Genomic DNA, 9,834 nt, shown 5'->3' on the forward strand with positions numbered 1-9,834 from the left:
CTGACCTGCTCAGTGTTTGTATCACGTGTAGAAGAGGCATCATGTCATCAAGGTTGGCTTGTCTCATGTTCTCAAGCGTGCAGTGATTCTGGATTGGTAATATTTTTTTCTCCTCCATATCAAGAAATACAGTCCACTGAGAGACGTCACTCTACTGACAGCTACGTAGGCCATGCCGGCTCAAAAATGCTCTTAAGAGAGACACAGCTGATGTGGTTGTCATACCCTGTACCTTATGTATTGTACATGCAAAGGCCAGCTTCACTGGGAACTGTCTTCGTACCACTCCTTTCTGCTTTAGATTCTCTTCTGCTCTCTCAATGTACACCATGTCGTCTGCTGGTGTTCGGTTATCTTTCCAGATGTCTCATTATCCATTTTAAGTCCAAGCTTGATGATGTGTTGGTCATTTTCAGAGTAACTACTCTAAGTAGTTTTCCAAAAGCTCCATTAACCAAACCATTTTGTATGTCAATGTTTCTGGTGAGCATGACACGAGCTCCTTCTGCAACTTTCAGTGTATCTGGTAACTCGTTTTTACCTCCTTTCAATGGTCTGTCTTGTAGTGCCATTCTGCCAGTTCTAGGATCTTTCTATAATCATCTGCATGGATGTCAATGATATGAGTATGGAGCAGAGCCAGTGTTGCAGAGTGTGCGCATCCACTTCTTTATTAGTTGCAAAAATGTGCAACGCATCAGTCGGACAAAGGGCTGGTTCAGTTATGGCCTGTGACAACAAATTTCTATCTGCTTCGCAAAGCACATCCAACTTTCCTTTCACACGGATTCTGTTCAGCATCTCAGCAAAGACAACATCATCTTTCTGACGCATAATCTCAGTCAGAGTGATCATCTGAAAATGCTCCCGCCACAGGTCGATCTCGGACGGGTCGTGCACACAGAGAGGTTTTGACTGTCGCACTGGGGTAGCTGATAGAAGTCTCCAACAGCAATGACTGACATGCCTCCAAAGGGTCTCCGAGTCCCTTTGATCTGTTTGAGTCTTGCATCTACATATGCAAAGAGATGTCTTGACACCATAGACACTTCGTCAATGACGATTATTTCAGCATTCAAAAGTTCTGATCTGACTTCATCCAGCTGATTGCCAAGTCCCTGAATGGGAGGTTTTAAGCTTCTAGGGAGCTTGAGAAGAGAATGCAGTGTTGTTCCAGAAATGTTAAATGCTGCAGTCCCAGTGAAAGCAGTTAACAGGACAGTGGGTTTTGATATGTCAACGTCGTCTGCATATCTGGGCACTTTGCTCAGTATCTTAGATGCTTCTGAGTAGATGCATTTGATAAGATGTGATTTTCCTGTTCCAGCACCACCATTAATATAAAAGAAAAACTGCTCTGGATTTAGAGAACAGACCCTTTTAATGCACCAGTCTCTAACTGCATAAAATATGCAGGCTTGCTTCTTATTCAGATTCTGAAACATCTGACGTAACAATGTGGGATCAATAGCAGGGGTTCCCTGATGGCTCTGACTTCTGTTGAAGCATCAGCCTGACGGCTGTAGTCGGGCACATCTTCCTGTTCATTTTCATTGTCTCGCTCTCTTTCTTGTTCAACAAGTGGCAACCTTACAAGATCTGATTCAGGTGCCAGATTACACCATTCGTCAATCACACCTCTGTTCTGCTCATATTCCTCAACAGCGCTCTCGATCTCCTCACTGTTTTTCTCATATTTTTCTCTGTTTCTTTTGACAATGTGTTGCACGTACTCAAGACGGTCAGTACCTGGTAGGTGTACACAGCCAGCACCATAGAAAGCCTGATAGGTTGGCAACGATGGCGTTTTCAGTTCGTTTGTCTGAACGATGAGGAAGGTACAGTTTAAGCAGTCTTCCATAATATTGCTCTGGATTTTTTTCTTGTGAGCATCGGTGAAATCTGATGATAGCAGGCTTATCGTTTTTGCGCCTTTGCACAAATCCCATCTCATTGAGAAGGGGCAAAACATCTTTACCTTTTGTCTGTTGGCCATAGACAATCCTGCAAGTAGCAGCAAAGTCTGCCATGCACATCTCCTCATACTCTGGTGTTTCAGGTCTGGCTTTGTATTTGTCATTCAAAGATGTCATCCAAACATTGGAAGACTCAGGTGTTGTGTTGTCCAGAACTGACAGGGGACGACTCATTTTCACAGGATTATCATCAGTTGGAATGAATATTACAGCACGTGAACATTGCTTCATGTGAAGACCACATGCACGAGCAACACACTCCTGGGCACTGATCTCTCGCTTCTTTGAATATGCCTGCATGACGGCTCTCATTTCATCACACTCATTTACACTGTCTTTATGGGAGTTCTCAATGACAGTTTTCAGGTACTCAGAAAGCCCGCCCTCTTTTTTTGATATATATTTCATTAAATAATTTGCAGCGCCGAAAGCATCTAAAACAAAGCTTATGTCGATATTACTGTTCCAGGCTTCAAGCAGATGTGGATTATAGCTGTTTATCCAAGAGTCTTTTGGATCACGCTTTAGTATGATCGTACTCCTTGTGTTCATTTTATTCAGGTATCTCTCATATTCTGCATGTGTCAACTTGCATCTTGCCAAGAGCTGCTCTAAACTCATGGAAGCAGTTTCAGGCTCATTCAGCAGCTGGTTCAGTGGTCTGAGCTTGTTCTTTGCAGTTTCTACCTCCAGTTCATCATCCTCACTGGGTCTTGTGATCATCGTCTCATTGCAGGGTGGTTTGGGAAAACCAAAACGGCACCCAGAGCTTAAACTCCTAAAGCACGTCTTTGTGTGGTTCTTACTGTGTTTTTGCACTTCTGTTACTTTCTTGTACAGTTCAGGTTGTTTATGTGGATCAGGCAGCTGAGCTGTGATGTATTTGTTTATAAAATCAACAACAGTTTGATCATCATCATCCTCAAACACAGGAGCACCTTCTACCCACAGGAGGCAGTGTATGTGTGGGCTTCCTCTGTGCTGAAACTCCACTCTGTAAAAGTAGTCAATGACTTTGCCAAGTGGCTCTGCAGGAGATAAGAGTAAATCTCTGAATAATGCTTCAACTCTCTTGTCAAACATGCGCATTGTTGTGACAGGATTGCTTCTCAGGATGTCACACTTTGCTGACCAGTCAAGTCCTTCAAAACTCACTTGTTCACCTTGCTGCCTTGTTATTGCTTCAATCACTTCAGGCCAGCGCATTTCAGCAGCTGAGAATGTGCAAAAGAACGTGGGAGTTCCCAACTGTCTGATCATGGCAAAAGATCTCTTGTTGTTTTCTCCCAATAGGCTGGGGTTCCTCTCAGAGGCTGCATGAATCTCACTGCGTCTTTATTTCTCACCAGTTTCTCCACCTCATGTTTATCTTGTAACATGCCTGAGGTTATTTTTCTCCCATCTCTGGTCAAAGGCTTTGCCTTCCTTAACTGTATCGTCATGCTGGAAGTAGCCAAGTGTATTTCAGTCACAAACTGTGCAAAGAACAAATAGTTTGTGTCTTTGGCAAAACGGTCATCAATGCAGAAAAGTCTTGATTTGAAATACCCACTGGGGGATACTTTGATCAGCCTTCTTTCATCAAGTGTGTTTTGGCCTGTAGGAAACTGCACAGGGAAGGCCATGGCCTCCAGTTTAGGTGTTTTGAAAAAACTTATTGGATTGTTTCTCTCTGCAGGAGCAACAGAGTAGATTCCTTCACTGAAACATAATATCTCCTCAGCCACATCAGGGGGCTGCAAACAGGACTCGAGTGCAAAACCACCATTAGTCAGTCCATCTGCTTGCTCTGAATCATCTCTCATCTGTTCACATGGTTGTTCACCATCACAGGGTAACATGTCGATATTCTGTTCATTTTTATTTTGTGCTTCACTCAGTGCATTTTTCTCACAGCTGTCAATTTCCATTAAATCAGCCTCATCGTAATCGTCCTCATTCATGTTTTCATCATCATCATCATCGTCCTCCTCATCTTCATCAGGAAGTGTTGGATCACACAGCTCAGCATCATCTCTGATGCTCACATCCTTATACTGTGGATGAATCTGCTTGAGTTTATGCAGTGCTTGCACAAGTTTAGACCAGCTTACAGTCTGAAACAGCTGATGACCTTTATAAGACAAGCGTCTCTTCAGTTTAACTCTCATGACTTGAGAATTAATTCTTAATCGAGGCAATGCTTCAACAGTTTCCTGTACCTCTGATGGGACACAGACCACATTTCCTCTAATTGCTCTTTGTCTGCCTTTGGGAAGAGGAATAATCTTGGCAAATGGTATGCACTTGGCTATGAGATGTCTCTCCAGTATGTTGAGATCAGACAGTTCAGGTGGAATATCAGCAAGATCCAGTTTATTGGCAACAGCAAGTACTGGCATGGATCCATTTTTAAGATGACTGTGGCAGGTGTGACAAATCCACTCTCTCTTTCTCTCATCAGGCACATTGCACTGCTCATTTCTGCAGTTTTCATCACAAAGATGAACAAACCTTCCTGTCAAACATGTTGCAACCACATGTGGATTTTTCACATAATTTGACCTTGTGCAGGGTCGCACTTGGTTTGGAAATGAAGCCTTGAAACAGACAGTACATGGGTAAGATGGTCCAGCTTTGATTTGTGATTTGAACACAGATATGGCCTCGTTGATCACACTGTTGTCGCTCTCTTGGGTTTGTATGTTCACCCATCTGTATTTCCTTTTTATTTTCATGGCACATCTCATATTGTGCATAATCCTGAATGCAAGATTACTTTGATACCTGTCTCGCATTAGTTGTTTCATTAGTTGTCTGTGTCTTACTCTGAATGCGTTGTCACGTGCATAACGCTGAGTCACTCGAGATCTCTGTCTCTCTCTGAATTCTGGGCTCTCTTGATACCTTTTAGTGATATAGCTTTTTTGCTTTTGTCTAAATTCAGCATTGTCACAGTAGCGTCTTTTAATATATTGTTGTTGTTTCTTTCTAAATTCATTGTTCTCACAGTAGCGCCTTTTAATATATTGTTGTTGTTTCTTTCTAAATTCATTGTTCTCACAGTAGCGCCTTTTAATATATTGTTGTTGTTTCTTTCTGAATTCATCGTTCTCACAGTAGCGCCTTTTAATATATTGTTGTTGTTTCTTTCTGAATTCATCGTTCTCACAGTAGCGTCTTTTAATATATTGTTGTTGTTTCTTTCTAACTGTAGCATTCTCAGAAAAACGTCTTTTAACATATTGTTTTTGTTTGTTTCTGAATTCATCATTTTCACAGTAACATCTTGTAATATATTGCTGTTGTTTCTGTCTGAATTCATCATTCTCAAAATAACGTCTTTTAATATACTGTTGATGTTTCTGTCTGACTTCAGGATTGTTTTTATATGCCTCGCTTGTGCAAGATTTTTTCTTTTCTTTGTAATCTTTATTTGAAGCATATTTTTGTCGTTCTTTCCTTTTTTGGTTTTCTTTTCTCTGATTTCTGGGTTTCTCTGATGCCATTAATCTTCTTTTCATTTTGTGCCTTTGTTGTTTATTAACCTTTTTCAGTTTTTGTAAAACTATATCAGAAAGATCACAGGCAGCAACATTTGTTATTGCAGCATTTGATTGACATGAAAAAGCATCATTTGATGGAAAGAAATTTAATTCACTGCATAGTTCTTCAGTTGGTATATTAGGAGGTTCATTCTGATCTTCATATGATGTGAAATTAGTCATGTGGACTTCTTTTTGTTTCACCAGTGGCGTACAAATGGACATTTGACAAAAGATGTTCTCAGTCAGACCAGTGGTTGTGTTTCTCCTTGGAGTAGAGGAGTTTGCTTCATCAACAGTTGTATCAGAGTGAGTAGGTGCCACAGCAGTGGCAGCTGTTGATCTGCAGACTGTGTCTGTGATAGTATCACTCAGGTTGACTGTGCTCATACTGTAGAACTGCACAGGCTTCAGTTCATAGGTACAAGAGGGTGATATCTCCATCCCTTCATAAGAATCCTGGAGCCTCTTAATCATGTCACTGAGGAGTGTAAATTTCAGCATCACAGCTGTACCACGATTACGTGACTGTAGTGGTAGAGGAAGACCACTGGCTGTTCTGGAGTGTGGATCAAAGAAACCATATTTGCCTGATGTGGATCTGAACACTGCGATACACAATCCACTCATAATCAGTAAGGCATACTGCACATCTGACAACAGGCAGCTCAGTCCTGCTTCTAAGCTGAGAAAGGTATCTACTGCCTCCTCTGGAGGTTCTTCAAATGTCCCATACCGGGAAGGCTGTGTCATGTCGACATGATACATAGACCTGCGAGCATCAACTTTGTCTGGCAGCTCATCGGTTGCCAAATGAATACTCTTGGGGAATCTTTTCTTGGCCTCTTTGTACATCACATCACCTTTATCCAAGACCAGATTAAGGTCAGCTGTAGTTATGTTTTCATTCTCATGAAGGAAAGCAAGAAATGTGAGTGAGTTACATGTGCACTGACTGTTTCTGGAGTCTCCATATTTGGGATGAGCCTGACTGTGAGATGCACAGACATGTGTTACAGAGGGCTGGTTTTCAAGGTTCACTCTTTCTGCATGAGATGGCCCTGCCACATCACTGTGATGGCCTCTTTTCACAATATCAGCATAACCCACCTGCGGGGCACTTGACACCTCAGGTTGGTCTCTATGGTTTACCTGATGTTCATTAAATGCATGCTGCAATCCAGTCTTTACAGCATCTGCATAGGATACCTGTTTTACATGTGCAGGAACATGTCGACCTGCCTGTTTGACACCATCAGCATTGGTCTTTGCAGACACACGGTCTTCTGCAGAGCTCTGAGGAGAATCACACTCAGTTTGTTCACATGTTGGTACTTTGTGAAACTCATGGAACTTCTTCCAGCGTTGTTTTGCAGCTTGTGACTTTTTCTGCTTTTTTGGCATTTTTACACACCTTTAAGTGTTTCTGTTAGTCTTTAGAAAATGTATTCAAAAAACAAGAGTGGCACACAGCAGGAGATGTTTTCTTTGTCTTTATATTTCAGTTTTTATTTCTCAGAAACAATGTCTTTGTTTGTTTGACAGTTTGTCAGTCGAGAGAATATTATGTACTCTCTTTATTGGCTTGGCACAACTTAGCAGCAAGCCCAGAATGAAAAACAGGTAGAGAGAAAATTTAGAAGAGAGAATAGACAGAGCAGGAGAGACACGGCTGGGAAATGACAATCAAACCGTGAATTAGAGTTTTCTTTATTTGTTCAGTTTGTTCTCAGGTAGAGGCAATATGCACTCTTTATTGCTTTAATGGCTTGGCATTTTTCAGCAGCAAGCCAAGAGTGAAAAACAGGTAGAGAGAAAATTTAGCAGAGAGAACAGGCAGAGCAGGAGAGACACGGCTTGGAAATCAAACCGCAGAGTTTTCTTTGTTCAGTTTGTTCAAAGGTTGAGGCAAAATATGCACTCTTTATTGCTTTATTGGCTTGTGCATTTCTCAGCAGCAAGCCAAAGAGTGAAAAACAGGTAGAGAGAAAATTTAGCAGAGAGAACAGAGAGAGCAGGAAAGACACGGTTTTGAAATCAAACCGTAGAGTTTTCTTTGTTTGTTCAGTTTGTTCAAAGGTTGAGGCAAAATATGCACTCTTTATTGCTTTATTGGCTTGTGCATTTCTCAGCAGCAAGCCAAAGAGTGAAAAACAGGTAGAGAGAAAATTTAGCAGAGAGAACAGACAGAGCAGGAGAGACACGGTTTTGAAATCAAACCGCAATAAGATTCTTGGTTTGGCAAAATTTCTCACAAACCACAGGGTGAAATACAGATGGAAAGAAGGCAGAGACAACAGGTGGAGCAGGACAGAGGATAGAGGGATGGGGGGTTGGGATGTGACAGAGAAGACTGGAGATCTGGTCCTTGTTCTTCTGCACACTGTGAACAAAAAAGAAGAAAAAAATAATAATTTTATTAAAATTATATCACATGGTAATTGTATGAACTAATTGTGACTACTGAAAAAGGACAAAACAAATATTGAAGCTAAACTGTTGTTGGCTGCCATGTGCAAAAAGTTGCATAATTGGGCACTTTTTAAAAGAATATTTATTTAAATTCAGCAATAATATTTTTAATACAAATATGATTGAGTGAATCATTAACTAATCACATGTAGTGTGACTACAAAAATGTACGAAAAAAATATTTTAGCCCAATTGTTAAGCTGCACTTATGTGTATTTATTATAAAATTGTGTTTAAAAGGTCTAGTTTGAATGAAAGATTGAACCCATCACTTTACAGCTTATAAAAGTCAGATTATTTTTTTATTTTGGTATACTTCTCTTACAGTATGTGCACACCTACCAGGCAAAGCACAGATGTCAGTCAAGTTCCTGAAAGTGTAAGACGAGAAATAATGTTAGTTGTCTGTACAGTATTATCAGACTAACAGAAATACAAAGCCCACATGACATGATACACTGAACTTATAGTCAGCAGGTTATGGAATAATATAGCACACCAACAGACACAGCAACCATTTTATAATTCAAACTAATTACCTGAAGTATTTCCACTTATGTAAGGCTACTGTTCGACTGTTACTAGCCTTAGCATTGCTGCTAGCGCTAGCATTCCGGCTAGCATTAGCACTTCAGTTAGTGTTAGCACTGCAGCTAGCGTTAGCATTGCAGCTAGCATTAGCAATGCTGCTAGCGCTAGCACTCTTACTGTTAAAACTGAGCCACAATGGCAATAATAAAGCTCATTTGTTACTTTTGTCTCACTGACCGCCAAGAAATATCACAGGAATATCACAGGAATATTCTTTTTGTCAGTTAACAACTGCTAGTGCTAGTGTTAGCACTATAGCTAGCGTTAGCATTGTTGCTAGCATTAGCATCGTTGCTAGCATTAGCATTGAAGCTAGCGTTAGCACTGCTGCTAACAGCAAAACGTCATAAACAAATATAAATGATAGCGAAGGTTATTCTTTTTTCTTTCTTTCTTTATTCTTTGAACTCTGTTGGACTTGATATGTGAGTTTAAATGTCAAACATGTATTTTTTATCATCATAAAAATAAAACAGTGCAGTACTGAGTGTACTGTACTTACCACAGCAGAGAGCAAAGCGGAATGATGACAGTTGGTCCAGTGATGGGTTAAAAATAAATGAGGCGTTCAGGTGGTGCTTGGAAATTTGAACATCAGTTTGAACAGCAATAATGAGCATATACATGTCTGTGTTAGTCTCTGTGTGTAAGAGACATAGAGAGATAGAGGGAAAAAATCCACTAGACTAGTGTACAAATTGGTACTTTTTGTATAAGCGAATGAGTGACATACAGAAAAATATGGCAACTGGCATTACATGAGCAAATAAAAAGTATTTCATTTTGAACTGTTTTGTGGGTTTTATTTTAAGACTACTTTAAGTTTGTTAGTGGGGAGATAAACTATACAGACTATAAACACAGACAATAAAGGAGATTAGATTAGTTAAACGTTAGTTAAAATGTGGGAAAATCAACTACAGACAGGTAGATGCTGTAAGCTTTAATTATCCAGTCAGAAAGGATGATTTTAAAGTCATCAACTGACTCCAACTGCCCAGATCTGAAAAACCTATGTGCCAATCACAATGCTCTACTTAGTTGGCATATACTAACTACTGACCCCTGTCAAAACTGTCTTATTGTACCTATTGAAAAAGTTAATCTTACTACAACTGCTTAGATGCAGCAGACATTTTTAGGTTTAACCTTGGCAGAGTGAGAGAGAGCTCGTTAAGCAGGCAGGTGTGAGCCTGGTTGCTATAGTGACTGCACCCAATGGCACGCACACAGACATGCACCTCACTTTTGCTGCTTAAAATGAACAGAAA

At 40.4% G+C, this 9,834-nt stretch overlaps 1 long non-coding RNA gene across 1 annotated transcript; it reads right to left on the reverse strand.

The window, feature by feature from the left end:
* Positions 1-7,821: 7,821 nt before the first annotated feature.
* Positions 7,822-9,834, reverse strand: LOC109198576 (uncharacterized). The gene is made up of 3 exons (XR_002059322.2): positions 9,066-9,834; positions 8,315-8,343; positions 7,822-7,883 (listed from the first exon to the last, which is right to left on the reverse strand). It is a non-coding gene; the product is annotated as an uncharacterized LOC109198576 (long non-coding RNA).

The sequence above is a fragment of the Oreochromis niloticus genome, unplaced genomic scaffold (genome assembly GCF_001858045.2).
Source record: "Oreochromis niloticus isolate F11D_XX unplaced genomic scaffold, O_niloticus_UMD_NMBU tig00000747_pilon, whole genome shotgun sequence".
NCBI lineage: Eukaryota > Metazoa > Chordata > Actinopteri > Cichliformes > Cichlidae > Oreochromis > Oreochromis niloticus.